Source organism: Anser cygnoides, chromosome 7 (genome assembly GCF_040182565.1).
Source record: "Anser cygnoides isolate HZ-2024a breed goose chromosome 7, Taihu_goose_T2T_genome, whole genome shotgun sequence".
Lineage (NCBI taxonomy): Eukaryota > Metazoa > Chordata > Aves > Anseriformes > Anatidae > Anser > Anser cygnoides.
In genome coordinates this window covers 30,503,272-30,523,819 of record NC_089879.1, presented here as the reverse complement: position 1 = coordinate 30,523,819, position 20,548 = coordinate 30,503,272, and the positions used below count along the sequence as shown (strand labels likewise).

At 38.4% G+C, this 20,548-nt stretch overlaps 1 protein-coding gene across 2 annotated transcripts in view; it reads left to right on the top strand.

Moving 5' to 3' along the window:
• GRID1 (glutamate ionotropic receptor delta type subunit 1) overlaps positions 1 to 20,548 on the top strand; it is a 699,294-nt gene that overhangs the window by 20,579 nt on the left and 658,167 nt on the right. The gene's annotated exons all lie outside the window — the stretch shown is intronic.

The window sequence follows — 20,548 nt, the reverse complement described above, 5'->3', positions numbered from 1 at the left end:
TACAAATACCCTCTCCTAGTATTTCCTTTTGTTAGTCTTAACCTGCTCATTGGCAACTCAGAGCAGTATCCAGTTTTAACACCCAACATGATAGTCAGTATCAGACCAGTGATCCTAATTTCATGGTCCCACTAAGTACACTGTGAGGACACTTCTTTTTTTATGTGGCAGCACATAACTCCACTGGTGAGTATCTTACAGAATTCTACATTCACGTGCTATCAATTTAATGATTCCAGTTCAAGGTATTCTGTTCCATTGTTTTCATTACTATCATTTCTTGTCTTTGGATCTCACTGTTAAACATGGGATGGGCTTTACTATTTAACTGAAGTTCATAGTAATCTGATAAGCTTCTTGCAGTTAAGACAAGAGTGTTGTTAATTTCTTCTGTGTGTAAATTTATCTTTTCATGATTTTCTTTCTAATATTGCTTGCTGAATACAAATCTGCTAGAACTGTTAAGATGTTCTGGGTTTTGGGGACAAGAAAAGCTGTACTGTAACTGTTTTATTCCTGAAGAAGTAGAAGGTGAAGTAGGATGAGTTCAGGTGGGCTCAGCCCTCTCCAAACTTATTGGGTTACTGCATTTGAAATGGAGAAATTCTTTGATTTGTGTTTATTCTTGTTCTCCAATTCAATTTATGCATTTGAAAAAGTAGGAAAAATTTTAAAAAATATTTGGTATCTTCAGGTTTCAGGAAAGAGTTCCGACTGTGTATTTCTGGCTTATACAAGTCATCTGTAAAAAAAAAAAAAAAAAATTCTCTGTTGGAGTATTACCCTCCTGTATATACCCATGACTTTTCCTTCCTTGAAGCTTTGGGCCTGTTCATTTTTTTGCACCTTTTTTTCTCTGTATCCACTGTTGCTTTAATTTCTCAAAATCGCTTTACATTTAGGTCTTTATCTATCTGCTTTACCCCTCCAGTGATGAGATCACCCACTAAGCTGACTCTGCTCAAGAAAGCCAAACAAGGTACAGTTAAGAATTCCTACTTTCAAGTAGATGTAAACAAACAAACAAACAAAAAATTAGAGAGCCCATCAAAGGTCTTGGAGTGCTTGCTTTCTTCTAGAGAGCAATGTGGCTTGAAAAATTATGTATACTTCACTATTTCTACTCTGCAGGCCATGTGTGGGATATAGGGGAAATCTGAGAATTGCTGAACATATTCATAGTTTTCTGTGCACACAAAATCTGCAATCAAATTGGCTATCATCATGCCATCAGGTTTTCCTTTATGGTTGCAGCTGGCTCAAATTGATAGTAAATGCTAGCATTGCAGCTGACTTCTCAATCACAAAAACACCGCTGTCCTTGCATCTAACTATTCTCCCATAATGCAAGCTCCCTCCTCCCAGGACTCAATTTCAGTGCCACTGAACTGGTGATAAAACCTGAGCACTGACAGCACAAACAACTGACATTCTTAAAGGTAAACATGAAGACTTATCACTTGGCTGCTGCTGCTGCAGATTTTGACAGGGAGACGAGTGCTGGGTAGTGCCTATTCCAGATGAGAGGTTGCAACAGAGGGGGGAAGAAAAGTATCTGTACTTGATAATGAAGCAGTACTTAATAGGTCTGACTTGTATAACTTTGAGGAAGTTACCTCCCAATCAAGTTGTTGCAATTAAATACATTTTCAAATTGCCAAACAACGTAAAAAGTAAAGGTACTTTTCATTTTCATCTTATATTAGTATGGATGTTTTTACCTACTGGGCAGAAATACTGTGAATTTGACAAGACTGGGATGGTCAAGAATTCTAAATGATACTGCATGATGGGCTTATCATGTTGTTTTCGTCTGCTTAGTAGGTCCCAGATGCTAAAACCTGAGTGTCTGAGTGCAAGTTACTGTGCTTTATAATGAGGTTGGCCCATCCTTTGCTTCTTGATTTTTTTGTTCATAGTTTCTACAGCCATAGAGAATATGTAATATTGATGATCAGATCTGAGGCATACTGGCAGAGCTAACTATGATACTAGGTGTTTCTTCTACTTATGACTATACCATGTTTTAGCTTGTACAGACATTGTTTGTGCTCTCCATAGAGCTAATTATCTCAAGTGCAAATTCACTCCTGTGCAGTTCTTCTAGCATCACGTTTAGCCAACAGGACACCTCCCTCCACCACGCAATCTGTGATCAGCTGCTGTTCAATCCTGTTCCTGCTTGTGTTTCAGAGTCATTTGCAGCTTTGAGCTGCACCACACGTGAACTGCACTAGAATTTAAAAATAAGCATTCTCTACTTCTCTAGTTTGCCTGGTGGCTGATCTGACAGGCAATACTATTTACTACTACTTAATACTGTTACAGGGTGGACTGACTTGTGTATAAGAAATTGAGAGCATATGTCAGCCCATGGCAAAGCAGAGTTGTAGGTTATAGCAAATCTGGATTCCAGGTAAACAAACAAAATATCTTAATTCGGGGTCTGGTACTGAATAGAGGTGAAAAATCTAACTTCTTTTCACTGTTCCCTAGAGGTCAACATCCTAAAAACTCCAGATGGTGTGAATTGATGCCCACCTCCTGTGTGGTCACTCTAGGGTCATATGGCAACCTGTGAATTCCAGTCAATGCAAGGTTATCTAAGAGTTTTGGTTTTTGTTTTGCTTATCATTGAGACTACCCTTAGTCTTTAACCTATGAGGAAAAAAAAAAAAAAAGAGTAGGGTGACAGCAAACCAACACAGAGAAGCAAATAACCCCTGCCCGGTACATTGGAAGTTCCTAATCTAAGTAGCTGATAAGGTTTCAATTTCTTACTGATACAGGATTAAATATCCTGCTTAGTGACAGGTGACAGAGAAAGGAGATCACAGCTGTCTTCTAATAGGGCTGCCCTTCCCCTGGGGACTTGCAATTGGTAACTCCATCAAAGATGGTAGTTCAGGCCTGTACAGCATCTTCTTGATTTCACATTATGAAGCTGTTTATCATGCAGACCATTTATTTCCTGACCAAGCAAGGATCAGATGGATAAATGATTGGACATATGCTGCATATCCAGAGCTTAAAAATACCTCTGTGAATCTGGAAAAAGGCAGAGATACTCCACGTGAGCGAGGGGAAAGAGTGCTAATTGTATTCACTTCAGGAGCATGAGTTGTTATCTTAGCTATCAACACCTTATCAACAAGTTGCATCCCCGTGTAATATCCCAAATCTACCTTTTGCCTTGCTTCCTGAAGCATTTCTACAGCCCCTCCCTGAAGCAAGGCTTCTCTCTTGATTTGCTCCTTGTTTGTGTGAAAAAGCTAAGGGCAAATATAACATTAAACCTATTTGCTCCTCTTTAATAAAATATCAACTTTTCTGACAAGGGCAGTAGCCTCAGTAGCACAGACTGTAACCTAGGCTTGCTTCACCATTGCTTGAGATGGTGTCTGATGCTAGGATGTGCTCCATGTGCAATCTCTTGCTGCTATATCTGAGCCACGTAGGAGTGGCCCAAAGGCTTCCATCTATCTTTGAAATATCTCAGTGTTGTCTTTGTGAGTGGCTTCCGCTGCTGTTAATTAACATGGGTTGAGCCCTATTGTTTGCCAAGTTGAGACAGCAGTGTGAACAAGTCTTGCTGCAGGAGTTAATAGGTAATGCACTTTAATTTTATTGCCTCTCTTTGAGGAGAAAGGGACTTTTGACCTGTTTCTTTAAGAAAAGATAGTCTGCTAAGCTTGAAATTTGTAGGCCTATTTAGTGTTTATCTTTAACCTATGCTGACTTCTGGAATAGAATACCCTTGTTCTTCTTTTGAGGAAGGCTTTACCCTTTAAAGAAAGTCCACCATTGTGCAAAACTTTAGGTGGCTTTCAGTTACAATCTTCTGTAGATCATAATGCAGGAGGATGGACAGAACACGGAGAGCTGGGATTGCTGTCCCAGGCTGAAAATCCAAAGCAAGATTTCTTAAATTGTTCTGGGAAAATCTGTAATGGTTCCCCATCTTGGAATGGGATCCAGTACATGTAGGAACTTCGTATGTATTTGGTTAAATAATTAAGAAGCTAAGTTAGTTTACTAAGGATGTTTTGAGGTAATAGCTGGCACAATGGTATCTAGAATTTTGCAGCATTCATTTTCTTTCTCAGTCTGTTTTTTGTGTGTGCTACAATAAAAAAGCAGTGTGCTATATCAGTCTGAAATGAGCTTTTCACTGAATGGATTACAAGATGCAGGAGTGAACGTGTTGTCAGATTCAGCTATTTTGAATGTTCTTTATGACAGTCTTCAGTTCTTAATTATGTTACGTTAATTGTATATTTTTTGTTTAAAAGAATTGCTCTTTCATTTTCAGAGCGTGGCAACAGAACAAATAATGAGAAAAGTACAATCTTTTTATCATGTTCAGTTCTCTCATGGTGTATTTGTGTGCCTATCTGTAACTATCTTTAACCTAGTTTTTTGTATTTGCTATGAAATAAGGTTCTTAGAGGCTCATGACACTAACCTCTAGTTTAAATCTCAGGAGGAGGGGAGCACACACCTTGAAAATACTGCTTTAGGTAGCCACATGCTAGATTCTCTGGAATTATGCAGACAAACCCTGAATACCTCTTCCTGGTGTGCATGGCTATTTCAGTAAATTAGAATATGATTAGAATAATTTCCAAGTTGTGTTGTCACATCATGAGCATAGTTGATAAGTAATCTGAGTGTAGTAGGTGGAATAGACCTGGAATACAAGTTCAGTTCTAAATTCTTTAGCAATGTGTATTTCTTTACCTCAGAAGCAAGAGGTCTAGTTTTGAACTTCAGAAACAGAGTACATGAGGACCCTGAGGAAAGCAAAAATGTATCACCTTCATAGCTGGCAGATCTGCTTTTGTGAGAAATGATAAATACGGACGTTAGAGTTCTGCAGTGTGAGCGTCAGGAGCAAACGTCTGCTATAGAGCAAGTAAGATTCCCCCTGGCTCTTTGCATGATCAAGGGGTCTGTTATCAGTGAGGCCCCATTGCTAATGGAGTGGCTGGAGAAGGGTATGGACAGTAATGAACTGCAGAGAGCCACATCTACTAATAATCAATTACAATGAAGGAATAAAGCTTAATTTTTGAGGTTCAATTTGCAGAGCAACAGCTTAATAATAATAAAAAAGGCATTTCTTATAAATAACACAAACTTGGTTGGTAAAACAGAGAGACAGAGTAAATGTGTAATCTTGCAATGTTTTAGTGAGTCACTTTTTGGAACAGAACACCACTGTGTTTGCTTTTGACATTTATTTGTCTCTGAGGGATGCTGCAAAAATTGAGAGAATAAGATTAAAAAATAAAATTAAAAAAAATCCCAGAGCTCTCAGGTGAGGCAATTGTATACAAGACTGCAGAAACAAGAACAGAAATTGACCTCCAGGTGTTCAAAAGCAGTAGTCAAATCTGTTTTTACTTAAGCAGTGGCATTTATTAAAGTTAACTCTGTTATAGTTTTGTCACAGATCAATTTTGTCAGAGTGGTAACGTGACAGACTGTTGAAAAACAGGTGCCAACAGAATGCAGCTCATTCTGAGCCTCATTTTCCTGCCACAAGGTGGTTGAATTTGTATCCTAGGTGAATAATAACGTACTGAAATCTCTGAAATTAATAAAATAGCTCCTAAGAGTATAAAAATTCTTCAGTCTCCATGTATATTATAGGGATATACTCAGCAGTTGCTCTTCATGTGAACACTTACGTCCATATTATTTTTTGCCTCTGTTCCTGAATGTGGATGGTGATGATGATGATGAAAGCCCAAACTGATGATGAAAGCATGCTGACTTAAGTTTTCAAATGAATCCCAAGTAAGCCACAAATATCTAAATATTCTGTTGATTTTTTTTTTCTTGTCAAAGTCTCACTGAAAAAGTGCATCTCTGAAATAAGAAATTTGGGACATATTAGAAAAATATAAGTTTTCAATAATTGTTGCCCCCCACCCCCCATTCCTGTTCCCATCCTTAAAAAGAGCTGTTATTTAGTAACAGTTTGATCCTGGGTATCAACGGACATAAAGTAGTGCCTGGAAAATAGCTCTTTAAACTTACAGTGTGCAAGGGATAGCCGGAAGCATACTGTCCTGAGTGCTGGTACAGACCTACTCTCTGGAGGTTAATTGAATAAATGCCTTAATTTTCTTTTATTTTTTAATGAGTTTGGGATAATTTCTAATCAGGCTTTAAAGTGTGCAATAATGGAAAAGCTAACTAGATTTTCTTTCCAAGCCCCTCCTTTATCCTCGAGGGAGGAAAGAAGTTTTCCTTATTTCAGAAGCTGCTAAAACCACTCATTCATGATTTGTGCCTGCAGACTCTGGGAATTACATAGGAATTACTAAATTTTCATTCTCTAAATAGCCAGTTGAGAGTCATTTTCGCAGCTCCTGAGCACAGGCTGAAACAGAGAACAGATTGGACAGATGTTATGAAGTGCTTTGTGTAGATATTCTCAATTCTGAGACCCAAAGCACTGATGAAAAAGTCTAACAAGAGGTGCACTGTCCAGAAGCTAGTGTTATACACAGGCCAAACACCATTTCAGATAGCCCCAGAAGAGGCCCCAGAATTACCTGGGTTTGATATTTTTCTGGAACAGAGAATGAGAATCACACAAGATTATTTGAACGTTCTTCTGTTTGAATTATGGGGGATTGAGGTATGGGATAGGATCAAAAGAAAAATCAACTGCATTTTTGCTTATAATGTGAAGATTAAGTATTTCACCTCCTGACTCTAAGAGGAGTCTGATGAGACAACTGGTAGCACAACAAAAGCCCATCAGAGTTCTGCATATTTACATTAGAGGATCTGGAGGTACGTAGGCTGTCACACTTGAAATTCTCTGCTGTTATTGCCTCCCCCCCCATCTGGAGCAATTCTATTCTGGATTCCTCTTTTAGCTGGGACATGAGTTTTCAATATGAAAACAGAAATTTGCATTTACTATAAATTAAACTCGGCAATTTTTATGATTGTTTAAATAAATCTGGATCTTCTGTATGATTTCATTGCAAGTTCAGAAGTCTTTGCTCTGAAATTTGTTTCCTTTCCTCTGTAGCCTAATGTATCCTGCACCTCAGTTCAGTTTAGCTCCTTGCCTGTTATGAGCAGTGTAGTTTCACTGGTTGTGAAACTGACTGGAGAGCAAGTCAATACGATGGCTGTGAGGAGGTTTCTCCACCTTTGCGTGGAGGATGGAGGCTTTTGGTGGTTTCTGATCACGTTAGTGCTCCCACAGTATTGCTCTGGTCTTCAGCTCAGGTTCATCACTGTATGATCACTCTCTCAGGGATTACTGAAGCACTGACAATTGCTAGCAAGTTCCATTTAATTAAGACTAATTGTCCACTGTGCAGGGGGGCATACCAGATTTCGAGATCTGATCTCCTACCACAGTAATTCCAATTTCTACTTTCATCTGGGATGTTTCAGTGCAAAACCAAAAGGCAGATGAGAGAACTGAAGTATTTCTGCAGACTTCAAGTGGAGTTACATGGCCTGTCGCCATGCAGAAAATTCCCAGATAGATGAACAACTGTGTCCCAGTTAGCATGAAGTAATTCTGCATCTCCTGTGAGCTTCTAGACATCTTCACCTTCATTCTCCACTTTTGGCTTTGCAGAGGGTTGAGGATGAAGAGTTTGCTTGGTATTGTTGCTTTGTTTTTGTTTTCTTTTCCCACCTCCTTACATTCCTAAACTCCTCTTGTATCCATACTCTGAAAAACTGAAAGTTAAGTTAAAGTAGCCCCTTGATCTTTTGCTGGTATGAGCACAGAAGTGTTTGAACAATTTTTCATGTGTGTGCATGGGATTTCTTTTTGCCCCAAACAAGGATAAAATGAAAGTTTAGAATTAAACTTTTCTGTTTTGCTAAATGACAATTCAGTTTTTGCACTCACTGTCTGGTTAGCTAAGACCTTAGGAAATTATGCCATTCTCATTAATGGATTGTTTGTTTTGAATAGTTCTGAAAAGCACTCCAACATTGTTGAATAGAAATGTTCTGCGTGGTGGTACATTTTGTGTGAAATACTTGACATTTTAAAATTTGGTTGGGAAGGTAAATGAATTTAAATGTTAATTTGTTACAATGAGTTTCCATGATGAAAAATTCAAAAGGTCTTCTGCTCACATTTTCAGGTCAGTAGAGAGTTTGACTTTTACAAGTCCAAATAAAAGGGATTTCTACATAATGCATCAATGGTGTGTAACTTCAAAGGGAACTTCCTGGGGCAAAGTTTCAGTCTGTCCTTGCCTAACTTCTCTGCTGGAGGGGGTTGGAGATGAGGGAATAGGCACAGTGGGTTGCTTGAAGGATTAGTGAAATAGTAGAGACTTTCGCGTCCATAGCAGATCATCAGCTTGAATCCAGCAGAACTCATTACCACCAACCAGCTGTTAGGGGTCTTTGCTGATTGCTAGCCCTCTTTACCAAGAGGCTGATGACACTGCAGCCAACATCAACCTGAGCTTTAGAGACAGAATGAGAAGTCAGTGACAGCAGTCAGTGTTATAAAGCTTCTTGATCAGAGGACCTAGTGAGTTTGTTATGTGATCTGTGGAGAAAAACCTCTCGCAGGATCGTGGGTTTGAAGAGGCTGTTGCATTTCAGCAGGTGTGTAACACAATCCCTGCAATAAATGGAGGCTCCATATTAGATCAAGTTAGGCTGGGTCTTTGCCTCCCTCTGCTGCTGCTGGAAGGGTGCCCCAGGTTTCTGCAATGGCCTCTGCCTTCCCAGACTGCCCTGGGTTGACTTCTCTGTTCTAGACATGGGAGCACCTTGTCCTGAGGGATTTTCCCTGAGCATCACGGATGTAAACGTGGAGCGTGGCAGACCTGGGATGCATGCAGGGCAGTTAGCTATGTTGTGCTTGAACAGAGAAGTCCAGAGTCTGTAGCAAATGCTGTGGTCACTGACAATTGACCCTGTGTACATAAAGATAATTTGCACGTGGTTTCAAATATGTGGAGTTCTTTTACTTTAGGAAAGTGGGAAAAAAAAACAACACTTTTTTATGTTTTTTTAATGCGGTGGTACCTTTGCCTGCAATACGTGTGACCAAGTAATTAGTTTTGAGTTGACCTTTGTTTAAATTTAAAATTAGAATCTGGACATGTCTCAAGAAACAAAACAACCAAAAAAACCTTCTAAAAAATGGAATCCAATCAAGAAACCATTTGATGAATCTTAAATTTTATTTTTCTGCTTTGACAGCTATTGTGTCAGTGATCATTCCAACTCTGTTTAAAAGAAATTCTGTTCTAAAGAATAGTTGTAAGATAGCTTCATGTTTCCCAGGGACTGGGAATCATGCATGTAATTTTTCAAATTAATGACAAGACTTGGATTGAGTGTGTACTTTTAGAACAAAACTGTCTTGTTAAAAAGCACTGTGTTTAGACAGCCCACAGCAAAAGGAGATTAAATTGCTGGATTGGACTTTTATATGGCTTGATTGATGAGAAAACTATGCTGCAGTATTCATTGTTTATCAAATATCACTTGGTCAGTGGCACTAAGAAAAACAAATATGTATTGGATGCACGATTAAAAAATGGTATTGCAGAAATGTGCAAGTAGTTTCAGTGAAGATTCCTAGACCTCTGCAGGGGCAAAAAGCTAAGAAATGCTGAAACAATAATGTGAGGCACTGCACAATGTAACCAGGGAGACATCAGGCACAGTCTTCTCCATAGAAAAGGACTGCTTTTTTGTGATCTCTTACTGAAGGGCATTGCAGGAATAACCTGCAAGTGTTTTTATAAACAGCTGCTTTCTCCAATTTCCTTTTCTTCTCTCTGCACCCTTTTTGAAAACAGACAACCCCAACTCTTTAAGGATGTCTTTTTATTGTCACTCTTCAGATGTAACCACCGTTGCAATGTGTTATACCTGCACATTACAAATTATGTCTGCCTAGCTGCAGCACTTTTATCCACAAGGGGGGATTGGAAGCTTATCTATATAACTGTCTGGTTTAGGTATCATATATATTGTTTTGATTAATACACTACTGAGGGTTATTTTATCAGGATGAGAGAAAACCTGCAAGATGGATTCTTGCAGTGTTACCCATTTAGAAAAAAACTGTTGCCATGTGGTGACAAGTACATTGTGGACATATTTAATATACATTCTCTTCTTCCTGTCTGGAGAAGTGGATTTAGCAAATGTTGGCTTTTCAGGATTTGTACATGTGTGCATGCAATAAGAAGAGACATGGGGATGCAATTTCCTCTGTAAGAGCATATACGTTGAATAATAAGCAGGAATTGCTTGTTTGTTTGTAGGGATCCTGGTGTATGTGTGTTAATACACTCATCTAAACGTGGTGTTTGTGCAAATCAGTCTTGTATTACTTGTGTATTAATGTGATGGGAAAGATTCTCTAGCAAATATCCTCTAGCCAGTCTGTATGGAAACTCAGCTATGATCTGTGAAATGTTATCTTGGCTAGTTTACATAATTCCCCAGTGAATCAGTTTGAACTCCATTCCTTTATTGGATTATTATTATTTTTTGGAAGGTAATTCTCAATACATTTGTATTCATGAGGCAATGGACAATAGGTAATTTAACACCTGCTATCTAGTCTCTGTCAGCAAATGGCCTTCTCCTACTGGGATTTATAGTTACTTCATATTTCGAAGGCGGAGAATTCAAATCCTGTTTAGTTTGCTGTGCTGGGAGCAGAGCTACAATATCTCATCTTTTGCACTGCCTTTTAGTCTGGTTTTAAAGTAACAGTGCTGCTTCTAATCCAAAAGAGAAAAGCTAAAATCTGGAGGGGATTAACAGTTGTTTGATCCTGTCAAGGTCATTTTCCTCTCCAAAATAGGAAAATGTGACAGTGGGGGGAAAAAACTAAGGGAAAATTAACCCCAGTTCAATCCTATTTACTGTGAATATTTTGTGGGCTTCTTGATTTAGTCCCTGCATTGTGTCCTCCTGTTGATTTTTGAGGAGGAAAAACCTGTATATAGGTGTGAGGCAAAACTGCACGTGTGTCCTTATATAACTGAGGTCCAGAGCTGTAATCTGCAGAGGCAAAGACCGGGTATTTGTGTCTGTGTAGCTCCTGCTGGGAGGTCTGACTTAGGCTCTTTGGCATTACCTCTTCCTCTCTCTTTCAGATTCCAGTTCAGGTTCCTTCAAAAATTCTAGAGAAAGTGTAAATTAGGAAAGGGGAAGGAGATTTTAAGAGAGACTGGCATCTCTCTTGTAGCTCACATTGCATTCCCTTATTTCAAAGGATTGAGGCTGATTTTTAATTTATTTATTTTTATTTATTTTTATTTATTTTTATTTTTATTTTCATTTTTTTTTTTTCAGTACCAGATCTGTAGAAAGAGAATATATGCTACATTCACCCTACTGAAAAAGCTCCGTGTTTGGGAGATCATCCATATCTGCAGCGGTTGCTCTAATGTTAATCAGTAGGAATAAACTAAACTCTACTCTGTTGTTTCAAAATGAGAAAACTGCCTTTTGGTTAGAAAGTAATCATCACTGCCTGATAGATAATAGACTTATCATTATCGTCTTCTCACAACAAAACTCTGTGTAGAAATGTTCACTCCAGGTGGCTGAGAGGCCATTAAACTAGATCGAGTATTCTCTTGGTATTTTGACCCACATAGTCAACAACCTATTGTTAATCTCTGCCTCTATCTTAACAGATTAAGAGTACTCAAATTCATTATGAATTTTATATCATTAGAGATGGGCCAGATTTTGGAGAGAAGGGGTATCTCCTAAATTAGTGATTTTTCTAACTTAAGGACAAAAGCATTTTATTTATAACCAAAACATGAGAGTGACTGGGGAGAATAACTTCTTCCACGGTAGCCTCACAGAAGCAGGAGGATGGAGCAGCCATAGCGGCTGTACTGAGCAGTGGAGTCAGGGCGTGCGATATCTGCAGGTCTAGTGGAAGAGAATAATTTAAAAGACCTCGTGGAGAGCTGCATCTCAGAGAGATCATGAAGCCCATGAGTACCCTAGCTAGGTTTGCATGCTGGAGTACCGCATCCCTTTTAGCTGTGTTCTTTTGGTATGGCAGACTATGTCAGGGAGCTAGGGTTACTTCTGTCCAGATGAAGGTTGTCCCCTGAACAGAAAGGGCATTGGTTTGGGGGCATGTCAGTCTATAGCACCTCTGCAGTGCACTAGGGCACACCTGTAAAACAGATTTTTGGAAGATGTACAAAATGGAGCTCCAGCTCTGCTTTACGTTTACAGAGGTAAATACGCTTTATGGATGGTTAAGTAGGGGCTTTCTGTTACCATCTGTTGAATTTTGCAATTTCTCTTCCATCTTGCTCTAGCATTTGCAGGTCTCAGTAGCAGAATTGTTGCTTGGAAACTCCATTGTCTTTTTGTATTTATGCATAGAAAAGAATGCTCAATTTCTGTAACTTGATTATCACGACTTTTGCGTAGATCTAATACTTCTTAACAAAGGCCATTTCTGAAGTGACAGAATAAATTCAGTGGATATACTGTGTGATAAACTGTGTTTTCATCAAGGCTGGAGCTGTTCTGATGTGAACATTTGTCGGTATCATAACTGAGGCAAAAAATAAGTTGCATGAAAATGATCCTATTGTATATGTACTACTATCGATGTACTATTTCTGCTTCCTTCTGTTCCCTGGAGTAAGAAAAAAAATGAGTGTTCAGGTTGCCATCATCCGTCTGTGGGTAAATTTGGTTGTTTTTAAAATTTGTTTGGTGTGTTTGTTTTCTTAATTTTCTGTTTAAGTTTTAGTTTTGCAGGGTATCCTGACAATTTATTTCGTGTCTTCTGGAGAAGACAAACATCAATACCTATTAACTTGTGGTAAAAATGTAGTCTCAACATGTTTCTTTGGTGTTAGAAGTGAACACAAATTTGACTTTCTTGGTACAGAAAGACTATTTAGAGTTAAGTTTCTCTGAAAGAAAAGAGCAAGTGTGACTCATTGTATCTAAAGTCTTGTTTCAGACTGCTTAAGAAACAAACACTCCCTCCTATTCCTTAAGATTCTCATTCCTAAATAAAAAAATCCTATGTCAGGCGGCCTACTCTATGATAGATTCACAAATAGTATGTTTGATGCTGACAACTGCTTTTTATCTCCCATATATATTAATTTAAAGGAGTGTGTAAGTATCCACCTGAGTTCATCTTAAAGGACTCCTATAGAACAAGGAGGATTTGGTTTAAGGAAAGTTTAGGAAGCAGTCATAAAATCAAGAAGCCTGACACCCACCCACCTTTTTTAAAGTTGGTCACTCTGACCTTTGCTCATATTTTTGGGAAACAGGTAGAGAGGAGAGATTCTGAACTGCTTTATAACACTCTTGGTCAAATTCATTTCTGTCTTGTTTGAATAAGTTCTATCTACAGGGTCCTAATTTCTCCACTCAACCCTGTCCTTCAGGACCTTATTTGAGGAGCATATTATGAATAGATGTTCACAGCTTGGCAAGGAGCTTGGTGGAACGCTTTTTGAGTTTGGTTTCTTTTAGAATATTCATGTTAAGGGTTTGGTTTGAAGGAGAGATTGCAAAACAGTGACTGTTGTCCTTTTTCTTTATTTTTTTTCTTTATTTTTTTCCTTCTAATGTGTTTTGGAGAAGTACAGAGAAGATTGGATGGAGAACATGGAGCAACTCTCTTTGCTAACAGCATTTGTTCATGATGTGCTTTGAGAGAAAAATAAGAGCTGCAGTTGCCAGCTGCAGTTATGCTCAGAAATCCCAGCATGTGAAGGTGACTCTACCAGCACACAAAGCTTATGAGAGCCTTTGTACTTATTGTCATCTGAGTTTAAACATTAGATCCTGTGTTTTTGCTCAAAAGCCATAGCAAAGAGTTATTTTCACTCAGTTTCCAGGATGTATCAGAAGGACTGAAAACTGAGCTAAATGCAATGTTAGGCTATATGAAGTGTTAGATCAATACTTGAAATTAGTGTGTGTAATGACAGCTTTGAAACTGATGTGCATGTGAGCATGATTGAAAATTGCATTGAGAATCTCTGAAGAGTAGCTTGGGGACTCATTTTGTTTAAAACGGAAGGAAAACAGTATCTATACAACTCTATGTGCTAGGCTTTATAGTAAGTGTTATGAGTGAAGGCTTCAAAGGTTATTTAAGTGCTTTCTTGCTCTTCATCATCTTCAAGAGTAGTATTAAAATTTCTGTTCTAGGGTACAGAGTTTATGGGATGCTTTTTTCCATTAGGATGGAGTGGGCTAATTGCAGATTGCAGTTTGGCTAATGCTTGGATACTTTTTTCTTCCCATCTGTGGGGGAATTTTCATATGCAATTATACGTATCTGGACTGAATAAACATCTATGAAGTATAACAGAAATGTAGGAATCCTACATTTGGGGCATAGCCTTCCTTTAAAGGCTGGACGTGCACTAGCAAGCATCAGCAGCTGATCCGTATTTCCACATCACACCTCTTATAAAGTTTAGGGGCTTAGACTTTCTTCTGTGGACCCGTATAGCAGTCTGAAGGCATAGAATGGTACCAAGGTACTTAATTACCCCTATTATTCTTACCTCTATTGTTCCAGTGTAGTCAGAAACATAGGCTGTTTGCAATCCTGAGAAACTGGTTTGTCCGTGTACTGGGATTATAAAAAGTAAAAGGAGAGAAATGTGCTGCTTCAGTACTTTGCCATAAAGGGTCATTCTTGTTTTCTTGCAGAATATAACTGTAGAAAAAGACTTATAGCTCCCCAGTTAGGAACAGCCCCCAGTTAGGGGCTAGGTTATTTTCTTCCATTTGTGGTTTGGATGTTTTCAGCCAAGAAGAGAGCAACCTTCTTTCTCATTTTAAGGATTTGAGGATCTTCAATATTGGACCCATAGGCTCATTTACTGCCATCCAAAGTTATTTATTGTCAGGTAGGAGGCAGCACAACAGTTGTTCCTGCATGAGGACTCTCAGTAGACTTTGCTCTTAAAATTGATCATCTAGAAAATATTTTGTAAAGAACATTTGTTCCCAAGCACTTCTCTCTATGGAAACTGTTGCTCTAACTTCCCACTGATCATTTAGATATTAATTCCTATGATTTAGTGTTTCATGTGTAGTCTACAGGTCTGTCTTTATTTTTAAAAACAGTGAAGTAATGGGATGAAAGTTGGCTTTGGCATAAGATAAAAATGAAGATGACCCACCGTTTCGAAAACAGTTAATGCTGGAGGCTTTTAATTCAGTATGGCTTTAACTATACCTGTTGTTTGGATCTGCTTAGCAGTCTGTCTTAATGTCTGAGCATGGAGCTGTGTTGAAACTGGCCTAAATGAGGTTAACTGGAAAGAAGAGAGCTGTTGTCAGCATGAAAGAGAGGCTGCAGAGAGGTGAATCAGCAGAGGCTTAAAGCAAAACCATGACTTGCTGAGAAGTGTGAGCAGCAAACTGTGAAGATTGTTAATTAAATGCTAGCAGTGAGCAGGTGGGAGAGACACATAACAAGACAGGAAGTTATGTAGGGTGTGCTTAAAAATAAAATCTTTGAAACAACTGATTTTTTTTTAAGAAAGTCTTTCCATCCAATCCAGTGTGCTTTTAGGATGATCTGGAGTTCCCTAAATGTGAAGCAGCTCCAGACTCCTGATGGCATAGTATGGAGATTGACAGTGCCAGTGGCCAAGGCGAAAAGGTCATTCATGGAAGTCTGGCTGAGACAGCATAAAAGTGTGCTAGTATCTTTAATGATACTACATCGGGTTCTTGCAAACCTGATGTTCAGGAGAAGTAAGTATTTCCAGCAATGACCAAAAGATATCAGACTTCAAATTGCTGTGATGTTAAGGGTTAACACGAGGCTTTGTATACAGTCTTGGAAGGGCTGCATTTTTCTTTATTTTGTCACACAGCACATGCATGTCTAGACAACACACAAAGTGAAATCCTTGACCTTTCTTATGAAACTTTGAAAGACCCTGTGGCACTGTACATAGGTGTAGCATGACTGCTCTGTGTGTGGAGGTGGTGTCTGCCACTTTGGCTTATTCTGTCTGGTGCACTCTTAAAAATTCTTTTACAAACTTTCTAGTAGCAGAGAACAGCCATTTTGTTGTATTTTTCTTTTTGAATAGTGCTAGTACATTCTAGGTAGGAACTCTTATTTTCTGTTTTCTGTAGCAGAATCTGTGGCTGACAGCATGATATAGGTATTTTAAAGATGGAACATAGAGAGGCGCATACTATACGTGTAGAATATTTTACTCATCTTTCTTGCTGGCTTTATCTCAGCATCTTTTGAAGGCTAAGCTCTGCCAGCAAGATTCCTTGAGCTTTGAAGGAAACCATACTATTAGAGAACTAACTTTAAGTATACCTCATTCAAACAGTGCAAAAATAACAATAATTTACCCAGAATCATCTGAGTATTGAAATGAATTGCCCATATAAAATTTATACGGATGTTTCTTTAGGAAGTACTTTTCTTCACTTTGCACATAGCAGCAATGAATATATAACAGGAGATCTGATGGATTACCTTTCCCTGCTAAAGCATTTCTCCATTTTGTTAAGATGATGGAATTCTTTAGGATTTATTTGTTATTTGTGTCGTGTACATTAAAGTAACCATGGAAGATGCCAAAGAAGACTTGCTATCATCATGGATCCAAATATATATATATATATTTTTTTTTTTTACCACTCCAATTGGCTCAGGTGCTATTTCTAGGGAGTAGAAGGAAAATCAGTTGCTTTGGAAAAAGGTATTTCAAAGTATCCTAATCAGACAGAGATAAAGGTCTTTCATGCCTTCGCCAGCTTCTAGGGCAATTTTTTAGGCACAGCATGACTCACAATATTCAACTAAGAAAAGCTGCAGTTCTATGTAGGCTCCAGTTTTGTGTTTTCTTCAGTGATATACAGTTTGGTAACTTGTGGTTAGAACTGTGAAAGTAAAGACCTTTTTAAGGGAAAAAAAAAGTCTTATCCCGTATCTTAGAAAATGACCTCTTTTCTGCGTAATAGCTACCAAGTATGTATATTCTACTAAGGAACACTACATGAAGAAGTCAGCCTCAGAACTAACCAGGTAATTGAGTTAAACTGATGGAAATAGTTTGAGGTTTCTTGGGTCCAGGACACCGCTTGGGCTTCTTGTAGTAGCTGCTACACGTTCCTCAGTTTTAGCCTGTAGCTTGGGTTTCCTAAGTCATTTTTCTCTATATTAGAGACAAAATCTGTATATTTTCTTAGTGTAAGGTAAGCAGAGCTTCCTATAAATTCAGTTTAGGAGCAAGGGTGCTCAGAAGCACATCATAAGGAAACCTCTCTCAGGAAATTTGGTAGAAGTACTAAATCTTCCTCCTCCCAGCACAGTCTTGCTGAGATAATCTGTAAGACAGATAAGGAGCTTTCTTGCATCCATTGACAAGACAGGATCTCTTCAAAGAACATTATTCCTCTAGTAAAATGAGCATTTTTAACAGCACCCCCTGGTGACTCTTGTAGTAATGTTTCCTCATTTAATTATAATACTCTGAACCTGCCCCTTTGGAATAGGTGGCATAGCTAATTCTTGGTCATTTCAATTTGTCTGTAGTTTTCTTTCTTGTGTAAGACAGATCATTGATTCATGCTTGTTTGGGTAGGATGATCTTAAATTCTTGCTAGACAAAGATACTTGCTACTGTGAGCTTTTACAGCAGTTAAAAACAATATTTAGCTAAAAATAGTTAACTCAAGGTAATTACAAATGGTTTGAAGGTGGAGATATCACCTCAACCGCCACAAAAGGTGGCTAAATGGCTCACTTAAATGTATTAACTCCAGAGCTTAGACTTTTTTTCTTCACCATGACTTCAGTTGTGGATCAGGCTCTAGCTGTTAGTTTAAATTATAATAAACTGTTCACAACAAAGTGGAAGCTGACTTGCTTTGTGTGTGCTCCAATGTTAGGTTGCCATCAGATGCTGCCTCTAGTATAGGTAAAGTTCAAATGAAGTATTTCGGGGTCATGAAATACTTTATTTTTTCAATACTTCATTTCTTATTTTCTTAAATTAAGAATATTAAGATTATTATTATATTAATATAATATTAATATAAATTAAGAAATAAATTCTTTCAGGCATTTTTTTTTATCATATCCTGCATCGAGTCAATTTATGAGCTTTGAGCTGCAGCTCAAAGATTGCAACTGGAGAATTAAGCAAGGTGAACCTGGCATGCTGGCTAGGTATGTAGATCATTTTACTGCAAAGGTCAATAGACACAAAGAAGAAAGTTGAGGTTTCATCAAAATGATATAGGGACAGTAGTGAATTAAGAGTGGAATTTCTTTTCTACTCTTCCTGGTATGCTTCTCTTCTGCTGCCGTGAAGAAACATGAAAAGGAGATCTGTGACCTGACTTGGCAGGGACGGTCAGGCCCCAGTGGAGTCCCATCGCTGGTTGCCTCGAGGAGGGTCACTGTGAGTGTAGATAAGCCCAGGAGAGGCAGGTCATGGATGTTTCATTTATTCCTAATCAAGCAAAGGAATTGCAGGGAGCTGCATAAGAATTGCAAAACCTGTAGTTATGTTGCAGCAGCAGTTTCCCAAACGCCTATCTGAAAGAAGCAATACTTCAAACTCCAGTGATTTAAAAAGCTGTAGTTCCCTGTCCTTGTTTGGTGGAAGCAACCATCATTACGATGATATGAAAAACATGACAGAACAGACTGGTGACTGCTTTAAGGATGGTTTTGAGCTCTGTTGATGGAAACAGGGTAATCAGGATAAACAAGCTCTGAGATGTGAAGTTTAACGTTCCCTTAAAATAATCATATGGTAGCCTGCAGTAGAGGATCAATAGTATGTAAGAGAGAAAGCTTCCCTCTCTTTGGAAGGAAGGCTTGCTGTGAGGAAGGTTTACAGGACTGAGTGTTATACTGGAAGAAGAGAAGTTTGGAGGAGGTTAAGTAAACAGCTCTGCCTGTACTTGCACTTAATTTGAGACATTTAGGAAATCAGCATTATATAGTGCAATATACTAATTATGTGGGGTATTTTTCCCCCCACCCCCTTGCAAACATGGATATCAAGATAGGATCCATTTTTTTAAACCTCCAGAGGAGGAGGCAGTTGTAGATGGCACTAAAGTTGTTGCTAAATCTCGCAAACTACTTCCTAACTTCCACAAACAATGATCAGCTTGAATTTCTGCTACCAAGTACAGGGAGTTGTTAACTATGTGTGACCAATTTCATGGCCAGCTTTGTGCTTAGTTTTGCTTTCTTATTGATCTTGTCCTATTACTGTGGAAAGGATGAAAGTTAGCATCTAAAGTAGGCAAAAAAGAAAAAGAGTGAATGTGTTCTGCCTGTGCCCTTAACCAATGAAATTCCCTCTGAGAGTCCTGTAAATGAAAAGTACTGGTTAAGTATGCAAAAAGAATCCAGAAATCCTGGGGAGAAACACCCTTGGGCATAATTCTGCTTCTAATTAAATTTCTTTGGAATCCTGGTTTGTGTTATACTACTCCATGTAATATGTAATTCCATGTAATATGCAATTCCAGTTCAATTTTTGAACCAAGTATGTTGATTTGGGAGGTGTTATTGCTGCTACAGTACTTTCACAGACTTTTGATGATAAGTGCTCCTTGCTTACAGTAGAAACAAGAGTGAACATGCGAAGCAGTAGGATAGAGGAACAAATTTTCTTCAGGCATATCTTGAAGTGTGTGGGAATCTCCTTTCTGCTTTTCACAAAAGGATGGAAATTGCTTCCCCTCCCCCAGATTGTATGCTGGGTAAAATTCTGACAACTGAGTTTAAATGTAAAATCCATGGAATCTCATGCAATTTTCTTTGATGTAAAGTTGATGATGCTAACTAGAAAGGAATTTCAGAATTTAGGTTGTACAGTGCAACTCGCCAGCAGTATTACTGTGATGCAGCACACGTTGCTCTCATATTGCTGTTCTCATGTAACCTTCCACCTAGATACAGCAGGCATCGGTGGAGAATTTTAATCCTTGGCTTTTCTGAAAGAGAGACAATGATTTTTGCAGACAGGGGATGGCACTGTTGCACTGCAGCTCTTCAGCCTTCCAACCAAAATGTCTCTATTTATAAAAAGGTCGTGGTATTTACCAGGAAGGGAGCAGATGAACCAGATGCATTACTGCAAGATTTTCTTGAAATAGTTCTGCATAAAATATCAGATCTGGGTTACCGTGAATTTTATATTTTGATTAAAAGCCCCAAAGATAATGTGTTAGCATGCACTCTAAATTGCATGTTAACAGTACACTTAGTTTAAGGCAACTCTATTTATTTTGGATTTGAAATGAAGCACCTATTTGAAGCTTTGAGAAATCATTAGTAATACAATAAACTCTCAGCACCATGGCTGTAATCATTTGGATGAGAATTCAACCAGCAAGCACTTGGAGAAACTCCCTTCTACCTTTTTTTTTTTTTTAAATTTTGGCTTATAACTGCAAACTTCCTTTCTCCAAAGCCTTAAAATGTTGTTGTCTTCTGCAAGTTACCCAGAAATACCCCAGGGAAAGAGGACAGTTCTAAAGG